We start from the raw sequence: 9,927 nt of genomic DNA on the forward strand, positions 1-9,927 counted from the left end.
CCTTCGTTATCATCATTACAGCCATCAGAGTCTGAATTTGTAGTGGGAACACTAACTTGAAAGTTCTGTAAGTGTTGTGTATTGTGCAATGTGTTATCTATTGATTTTTTCTTTTTTTTGCCAAAAATAACCGAAAGTCCATCATTGCTATCAGCAATTTCATCACATCTGTCATTACCATCTGATCTTTCGTCGTTACTTGTTTTTGTACCTGTTTTAATTTGTACAGGAGTGCTGTGTGTGTCATTACCACTGTCCGATTGTTCAGCCAACACTTGACCAATATCATTTGCCTCTGAAACATCCGAGGTATTTTCCAGTAACAATTTAGAAGGAGACAGCGTCGAATTTTTATTGGGTATGTTATCATTTGACATAGCCATTGAGTCATTTATCGAAAAATTTAGTGTACTATTCTGAATATCTAATATAGGAAGCGTATATTCACTAGAATCATTTTGCCCCATGAGCACGCTTGAGCTCTCAGGCGGGGGTGAATCTGATGACACAGTAGATGAACTACTGTCCGTAGAACCCGATGTACAGGTGTCACACGTATCACTACTGGAGCACGAAGAAGTAACTGAGTCGTACTCTATTTTGTTATGTACAACCTTTTTCTTACTCCCACCTGCCCTTTTAGAGGTGCTCATCCCAGAGTAATGTTCATCCCCCTTATCATAACAATTATCCGGACTATCTCCCTTTTTGGAAACTTCTTCATCTGTATTCCTCTTTTTCCCATTTTTCCTTTTGCCCCTATCTTTCTTACGCCTTGCCCTCTTTTCACAAGAGGGCGAGGTGGGGATTTCACTAAGTTTCGGAATTACCGACTTAAATCTAAGCTTGCTACTATGAATGCATGTACTTGCATTGACCTCTTCAAAGAAAGCATGAGATATTTTTAGTACTTTTTCATGCAAAATTTCCTCCTCACTCGGAGAGGATTCCAACAAGACAACATACACAGCAATTACATCCTCAAGTTTTTGTGCTATAGCACATTCGTCATTGATATTTAGGGAATTACCCTCTTCATAACTGTTTTTCAACCAATTAAATACAAGTTTTTCAAATTCCTCTTTCTTATTAAGGGAATCATGGTAATCCTCTGCCAGAGAGCACAGTTCTCTGACAACATGAATGTTCCCCACATTTGCAAAAGGACAAATCAAACCCATTGAGCACTTACTACAAGAATAGAACTCACCTGGATAGATCCAACAAGAAAATCTGAAAAGGAAAAACACTGGGGAAAAGGGGCAGACGTAAACACTGGGGGAATCACAGGGAGAACACAATTCGGCTGAACTGAAACACTGACACTTGCACACACTGATTCACGATGAGAAATCTTCGCCATCAAAAGATATCTTCGTTGACAGCAAGCCGATACATTATCCTCATGCGATCCAAGCAGGACACCCAAACACCGTAGATTTTGACGATTCGCTGCTTCTCCGTAGATTCTCGTTATACTACTAACGCTGAAGAGCTCCGAAAAATGCGACCATTCGTCACGGCGACCCTATTTTGTTGAAAAGAATTTAAATTTGTTCAAAAAAATTTCGTGTTATTTTTTCTCGACATTTTCAAAAGCGGATTTATTTTGTATTTGTACAGGATAAAAATATTGATAGTAAAAAAGGCTAACGAAATGTTCCTGATAAGTATGTAGTCGATTTCACATTCAATAGATGGCAGCAGAATTCACAGTGTTTTTTCACTATAACTGTGACTAGATTCGAAAACTGAAAAAGGAGGACGCCTGTGCGCTCACTCTTGATGACGTAATTTTACCTAATTTTAGCAATAGATCGCGTTACTTTACCCCCAAAAATAAAGAGAACCCGTTACCACAATAATTTTTCCTAATTAAAACAGAACCGCCTATATATATGTTAGGGAAATTCGATAAATCCGGATATTGCGCGTAATCACCGGCTATTGCGCATAGTTACCAACCATTTTTGTAAGTTTAATAAATTTTGTTTTTCACATTTACCGGGCAATAAATTATTTAAATTCATTCTAGCATGTAGATTCGATTAGGGATGTTTCTCACATCTCAAAATGTTGATAAATGTGAAGAAAGCTAACATTGCAATGCTGATAATAATATATACGTTTTTTTTTATACGGTTATCACAACAGCTATTTTAATTTACCTCATTTTAACGTGTATGAGGAGCAATTTTTGCTGCAAATTAGGTCCCATAAATAGGACGGGTTCTTTATACATGGATAGTATTGAAATATAACGTAACTTTTTTCCAGATTTTAAGCCCAAAAAATCTAAGGATGGGGGTTTCCTTATACACATTAAATACCTAATTTAGTTAATGACAAAATATATGTAGTGCACCCACACCCATCACGTACGGGTGAAACTTGAAATTTGAACTTGGTTGAATTTAAGTGATATTTTCGCGCATGATTTCTTACCAACTTCAATCGAGGGACGATGCATAATTAAAACTGGATTCGAGAATTTCGAGGGCGTTGGTCAAAGCATGCAAAAAAGTGTGAGAGCACTCATGCCAATGAAGAGATATTATGTTTCAAAGTGAAAAAAAAAAATCCCCCCGAAAAAAACAAAGTAATTCCGAAAACCTCAAAAGCAGGACGAAAAGACGGAACTTCTAAAACGTCGGAGGACGCTTGAAATGACACCAAAAAAGAGGAAAGATGGTAACCCTAATACAAATACAAATACAACGCCACAACAGGCAAATTGGCCAACGAGGTGGCTGACTTAAGAACATCATGGATCCCCGAGCCATTTTTTTGGAGGCCCTACCTAATACTGCTACACCACACATGCAACCAACCACCCCCAACGAAACGGTGCATGCGGGAATGTGCGTGTACTTGTAGTGAAACCTGACGTGAAGTTTCTTGTTTCTCTGTAATGCTTGTTATGTGTAGTGCTGCCATCTGCCACCAGTTTTTCTAACTATGAGTGAAGTGTTATGATTGCATGATTTATCGTTGTAGGACTGTTGCTCTCTGTGGCAAGACTTTTTAACGAAGAGATCGGCTCGCATTTGCGCCTTGAAGTTGGGAACCACAGAAAACCAACTTCAGCCCTACTTTCTCGAGGACATGTCCTCTGTTTGATGTGAGAAAAAATTCGCCCGTTTTTATCCTTCTCTTCAGGTTTTCAGAAATATTTTTGTTTCTTTTCTGAGGAAATTTTTTCCCCTACTCTGAAACATGGCGTGCCGTCGAAATTTTGAGAACTTCTAAGGGTGAGTGCGCAGGCGTCCTCCTCTCTCAGTTTTAAAATCTGGGTAACCCTAACTATAACCTAAAAACAGGACATATTATGCAGTCCACGCTGCTTAATGTGATCACATCGGGACTCGAGGTTTCTGATAACAATAGCCGGAACAGATGCAGTATGGTCCGCCACGACTTTGGCGACTTTTTTCTCGCGATAAGTCGCCAAGACCGTCATAATGCTTCTCTGGGTTGCCGTATTTTTTAACACTTTTCCGGTTTCGTTGGGTGATACTAGATGGCGCTAGCTTCAACAAACAGGATTTTTCTTTTGTTCACCGCGTTTTTTCAAAAATTCTAAGCAGCCGTTGTTCCATTTCCAGCGCGTCTCTCTCTCTCTCTCTCATTATTATTCCTCCCTTCTGTAGCTCTAGTTATTTGGATTATCTACTGCTCAGGTTGTATCATACCATTTTATTATTTCGTTGTATTTATTAGTTATTCATCCATTGCCATGCCTTCTGTTTTATCGGTTTATTATTTAAAATGAACCTACAGAATTTTTCATGCCCGGACCCGTTTACTTAAAGAAAAGGGTCCGGGTTTTAATTTTAATGCATAAATATTTATTTATTCAACATGCCCGGATCCGTTTATTTAAAAAAAAGGGTCCGGGTTTTAGTTTTAATGCATAGAATATTTATTTATTTATTCAACATGCCCGGATCCGTTTATTTAAAAAAAAGGGTCCGGGTTTTAGTTTTAATGCATGGAATATTTATGCCCGGAATTCCTTATGCCCCGATCTTTTTATTATTAAAAAAATGGGCCAGGTGTAATTATTTTTTAACTGATATTTTTTTATATTTTTATGCTTGGTGGTTTCTATTATGTTTTGCACGCTTTTTTTTCGGCGTCCGTAGTGTCTGACGGCCTTGGCGACTCTTCGTCGGGCCATCAGACATGTGTGGAGCCAAATAATCGCCAAGTGGCGGACCATACGACAGCTGTTCCCAATAGCCAAAACATTTTTGAAAATAATTCTTTGACGAAGAGCTTCTTGAACTACGAAATGGCCTGCTGATCAATGGATCAGAGGGTGGACAATACAATTCTTCTTTCGAGATTCCGTACGCTTTTTTTTTTCGTAAACCAGGACTAGTTCACAAACCGAATAATTTTTTGTTGCTCGTGAACCGAAGTATTCGCACACCGAGCCGGTCATAAACTGAGGTTGCTGACTGACTACACTCGTGTGCAAAATTAGGAGGATTTGTACATTGTGTCCATTTGAGGCACATTGTGAATTTGCACATTGTGTCTATGAGACACGTGGAGGTGTATCTGATTATTCTGTGTCTATTTGAGGTATCGTGTTGGACGGCCGCACACTCCTCCATGCGTTTGACAGAGGGTCCGTAACTGCTGTGAGGTATAGAGAGGAAATCTTAGAACCCTGTGTTTAACTTTTTTCATAGACGCAGTTGGTCCTCAGTTCCTGTTCATGGACGACAACGCTCGTCGACTTCGGGCTCACCTGGTCAACCATTATCTGGAAAATCAGAATATTCGGATTGGACATCTACATCTCCTGACCTAAAACCTATAGAACATGTCTGGGGCGTCCTTGGGAGACCAACTGCACCCCAACCATCGCCTCCCTCTCCAGCCCCGCCCCGAGAATCATCCCGGAGCTGAAAACTGCGTTGCTGCAGCAGGAGTGGAACCGATTGCCATTCATTTATTACTGCACCTAGTGAAGTCACAGAGTCCATGGCCTTTCAAAAATTAAAAATTAAAATTTTATCATCGGTTACGCGCGAAACTGTTGTTTCCTAAAATTTTAATAATTTATATCTAATTATAGTAATTGATCTTAGCTGCCGCTGTTATGGAATCAACATCGCTGAAGAATATCTTTTCCATGTTCACGGACTGAAGGATTTGCGTAGACAGCTTATGATCATTCATTACGAAAGTGTTTCCTAAATTTTACATATCATTCTTATGCTATTAAGGTTCTATACAGGGTGGAAAAAAGGTCCGTAGAGACTTTAAAAATGAATAAAAACCGGAAAAATAACCGAAATAAAAAACGGTTTGCATGGTTAGCATCTCTAGGTCACGGGAATTTTTTGACAGGAAAAAATAACTCAAAAACAGCCGATAAATGGTGCAGGTACGACTGACTTCAGTGGAAATATGTAAATGACACGTTTATAAGAACTTGAGCTCCTAATCCACAATCAGCTCACCGTTGTAAACCGTGTATGTGGACCTGCTGCACTCTGCCGTTGCTGGATTTGTGACTCACCTGCAATGTGTTATCCCTGTAGTGGTGGTCGTTATAAAAAAAAAGTACAGGAAAAACAGAATTTTCAAATATTTATAAGTCTAAAAATTTCTTGTTTAACAACTTGACCGTTAAAAGAAAAGTCTGGCCATCCAAAAAATTCGAAAGAAAAGTTCGAATGAAACAATAAATTTCGAATTATTCCCAAATTTAGATTCAAATCAGAAAAGTTCGAATCACCCAAAATTTGAATTATCCAAGTTCTACTGTATTTCTCACTTCGGTTAATTCCCGACTTGTTTGAGTGGCCAGACTTCAACTTGACACATCCATCCTTATCATACACTGAAGAGCCAAAAAAACTGGTGAACCTGCCTAATATCATGTAGGCCCCCCACGAGCCCGCAGAAGTGCCGCAACACGACGTTGCATGGATTCGACTAATGTCTGAAGTAGTGCTGGAGGTAATTGACACCATGAATCCTGCAGGGCTGTCCATAAATCCGTAGGAGTAAGAGGGGGTGGAGATCTCTTCTGAACAGCACGTTGCAAGGCATCCCAGATACGTTCAATAATGGTCATGTCTGGGGATTTTGGTGGCCAGCGGAAATTTCTAAAGTCAGAAGAGTGTTCCTGGAGCCACTTTGTAGCAATTCTGGACGTGTGGGGTGTCGCATTGTCCTGCTGAAATTGTCCAAGTCCGTCGGAATGAGCAATGGACATGAATGGGTGCAGGTGATCAGACAGGATGCTTACGTACCTGTCCGAGTCGTATCTAGACGTATCAGGGGTCCCATATCACGCCAACTGCACACGCCCCATACGATCACAGAGCCTCCACCAGCTTGAACAGTCCCCTGTTGACATGTAGGGTCCATGGATTCATCAGGATGTCTCCATACCCGTACACGTCCATTAGCTCGAAGCAATTGGAACCGAGACTCGTCAGACCAGGCAACGTGTTTCCAGTCCTCAACAGTCCAATGTCGGTGTTGTCGGGCCCAGGCGAGACGTAAAGCTTTGTGTCGTGCAGTCATCAAAAGTACACGAGTGGGCCTTCGGCTCCGAAAGCCCATATCGATGATGTTTCGTTGAATGGTTCGCACGCTGACACTTGTTGATGGCCCAGCATTGAAATCTGCAGCAATTTGCGGAAGGGTTGCACGTCTGTCACGTTTAATGATTCTCGTCAGTCGTCGTTGGTCCCGTTCTTGCATGATCTTTTTCCTGCCGCAGCAATATCGTAGATTTAATTTTTTACCGGATTCCCGATATTCACGGTACACTCGGGAAATGGTCGTACGTGAAAATCCAAATTTCATCGATACCTCGGAGATGCTATGCCCCATCTCTCCTGCTCCGACTGTAACACCACGTTCAAACTCAATTAAATCTCGATAACCTGCCATCGTAGCAGCAGTAACCGATCTAACAACTACGCCAGACACTTGTTATGTTATATAGGCGTTGCCGACCGCAGCGCCGTACTCTGATTGGTTCCATGTCTCTTTATTTGCATACGCATTCCTGTACCAGTGTTTTTTGGCTCTTCAGTTTAGAATGAATAGAGAACACTATTCAATCGATAATATGGAACTCTATTTATCTTTAGAAGATCTAATTAATTATATTTCCACGAATTGTGCTAAGTGTTTCCAACCTCGAATGCGAAAGAAAATAAATAAATGAATGTGAAGCTTTTCTCTTATAACAATTTATTTAATATAAAAAGAAAACCCTCCTGCTGATGATTTTTTTAGAAATTTTTTCACAATGGAGAAGTGATTCCAAAACTGGAATCGCTGTTAAATTGCTGCCCAGAAAATTGGGAAAAACGATATAAGTGGAGATTTTTATATTGTTTTGTTTTTCTTATCAGCTCTTCGACCTTTCGCTGCTCTTCTTCTATCTGTTTCGCTTAATGTGCACTCGCCAAGCGCTACTCCGCCTTCTATTATTATCATTTGAAAAGAAGGAAAGAAATTTAATTACTCCCGCGGAAGGAAGGAAATTTGAAAGTAATTCTTCCAAATAACGGGATCAGTGAGATTTTGCTCGTCAGGTGATGAACTAAATCTATAATTTCTGAAATCTTTTTTGTATATAGTTATATATTATATTAGATACTGTGTATATATACAGCTGAACTAGCATGACTTCGTTTATTAGAAAAAGTATGACTTATTATTATACGGTTAGTGGCCATGCGGATATTTACGGTGTGCCCGGCTTGAAAGTGCCCAAAATGTAAAGCCGCGTTTTCCGAGGAATAGGTGAACCGAACGGTATAATTTCGCGTCGGCAGCAACGCGTTACATAATCACGCTACGCGTTTGTGTTTTCCTAGCGGGGCGTATCAGATCAGGACGGATATATTATAGTGTATGGCCTTGGCATATCAGCTACTCTGTGTCGTCTGCATGCTCCGGTTTGAAGGGAAGGGAAAGAAAACGCGCAAGAGAGTGAGGTGGACATCGTCGAAACGCGCGGCGCACGACGCATTTGACTTTTACAGAAGCAGTAATGCCAATCACGCCCGACGTAGAGCACTGTCGTGAGGCGTATTGCGCATTGTAGGAAAACAGTCATGCTGCTTTTCTTATTGGTGAGTGGACGGCGTGTCGCGCTGGGTGAATCACGTTGCGCGAGGCACGAGAAATCTGCTCCTAGGAAAACTCGGCTAGGCGGCTTATTACAGTGAGAGAGAGAGAGAACACCCCCCCCCCCACACACGCACAATTATTTATAATGTTACGAAAACTATGTGGATAGTGATTGCTTATCATTTATTATGTCACCTTGTTTCATCGGTGAATAATTGGTTTGTATGTATATTGTCATAACGATTATCGAATGTGGATTGTACCCTATGTGTGAGAGGGGGGGGGCCCCAATCTCCATCTTTGTCTTTCAGAATTTTCTCCGACACTACCGCGCCCTCCGGGGCAAGGAACTAAAATCGAGTAAGGGACTATTCAAGTGTTACGTCAGGATCGATGGGGGGGGGGGGGTTTCGGTTTGATGAGTTTTGATGATAAGGGGGGGGGGGTGTTTGGATAATGCTTACGTCATCACCCACCTTTAATGGAAAATATGAATTATTTTTAATGGCATCTTACTCGGTGTGCCAAAAAACGAGAAAAACCTTAACGATAGTTTGTGGACAGTTAAAGTGGCATCCCCCTATTGATAAATGCCATACAGAACCACTTTAGTGATCTTAAGTTTTTCGCGGATCCAAGTGATCTGTAAATGTATCCGGGCCACTTAAGTGCTCTGGAACTGTGCCACGAATCACTCAAGTGATAAGTATTTATATGCCGCGGATCACTTAAATAATCTGAGAATGTGCTGTGGGTAACTTGAGTGATGTAGAACCGCCCTGGGGGGGGGGGCACTTAAATGCTCTTAAACTACGTCACATGTCACTCAAGGGATCTCTAAATGTGTCATGGAGTGCTTAAGTGTTCTGAAACTGTGTCCCAGGTCATTTAAGTAATCTGAAAATGTGCCACGGGTCACTTAAATGCTCTGGAATTGTACCACGGGACACTCACACGACCTGTAAATGTGACGCTTAGTTCATTTTTACAAAATTGGATTTAACGAAGGCAGGCCGCATCAGATAATCCCCAGGGCCATATTTGGTCCGCGGGCCAAGGACCTTTATGCGATTTATCATTATATGGCTTAGAAGGTGGGTCGCAATGAATTTATTAGAGATAAATTTTGAGTTCATAGTCTTCAAATAACATTGAAATTAACAGAAATTGATTATAATAACATACAAAGGTAAATTTTCTTCTGAAATTTCAATTAAAAAAATACATTTTTGATCGTCGGGGTGGGGGGGGGGAGGGAGTAGCACGAGATTTCCCCCTATGCCCATCCCCACCTGTGTACGTCTCTGATCCCCCACCAATATGCGTTAGGATTCAGGGGGGCAGATCTGATGACGAAATATTGCTTACAAGGTGTGGGAGGGGGGTCGGACTTTTGCTGACAAGGAGGGGGGGTCAAAAATGGCTGAAAATTTGCTTACGTAACACTTGAATGGCCCCTAAGCGACAGAGCCTGACCCATCAGAATCGGTGACCCATATCTCTGTAAATCCGGCCAAATTAAAGACAATCTTAGCTCGTTTGATTCGGCTGTCCTGATGCCAAAAGAGAAGTGTAGAAATGTTCCGCGTAAACAGTAGAATATTTTCTCGAAACCTCCCCCTGCCTATAAAAGTGATGCCACCAGAAGAGAGGATAGGTCAGTTTGCTGGACTTTATGCGAGAACGCTTACTTGTAGGCCGGTCTCTGATTAGCGTGTTTCGTGAAATCGCTGCTTGTAATCACTTGTCAGTATCTGTTCTGTGAATAAATCTGTGATGCCCTGCATTTTGTTTCATCGTCTGCTCATT

This window comes from Pholcus phalangioides, unplaced genomic scaffold (assembly GCF_987345545.1).
Source record: "Pholcus phalangioides strain wild (caught in Gottingen) unplaced genomic scaffold, Ppha-v1.0 ptg000003l_1, whole genome shotgun sequence".
In the NCBI taxonomy this organism is placed as follows: Eukaryota; Metazoa; Arthropoda; class Arachnida; order Araneae; family Pholcidae; genus Pholcus; species Pholcus phalangioides.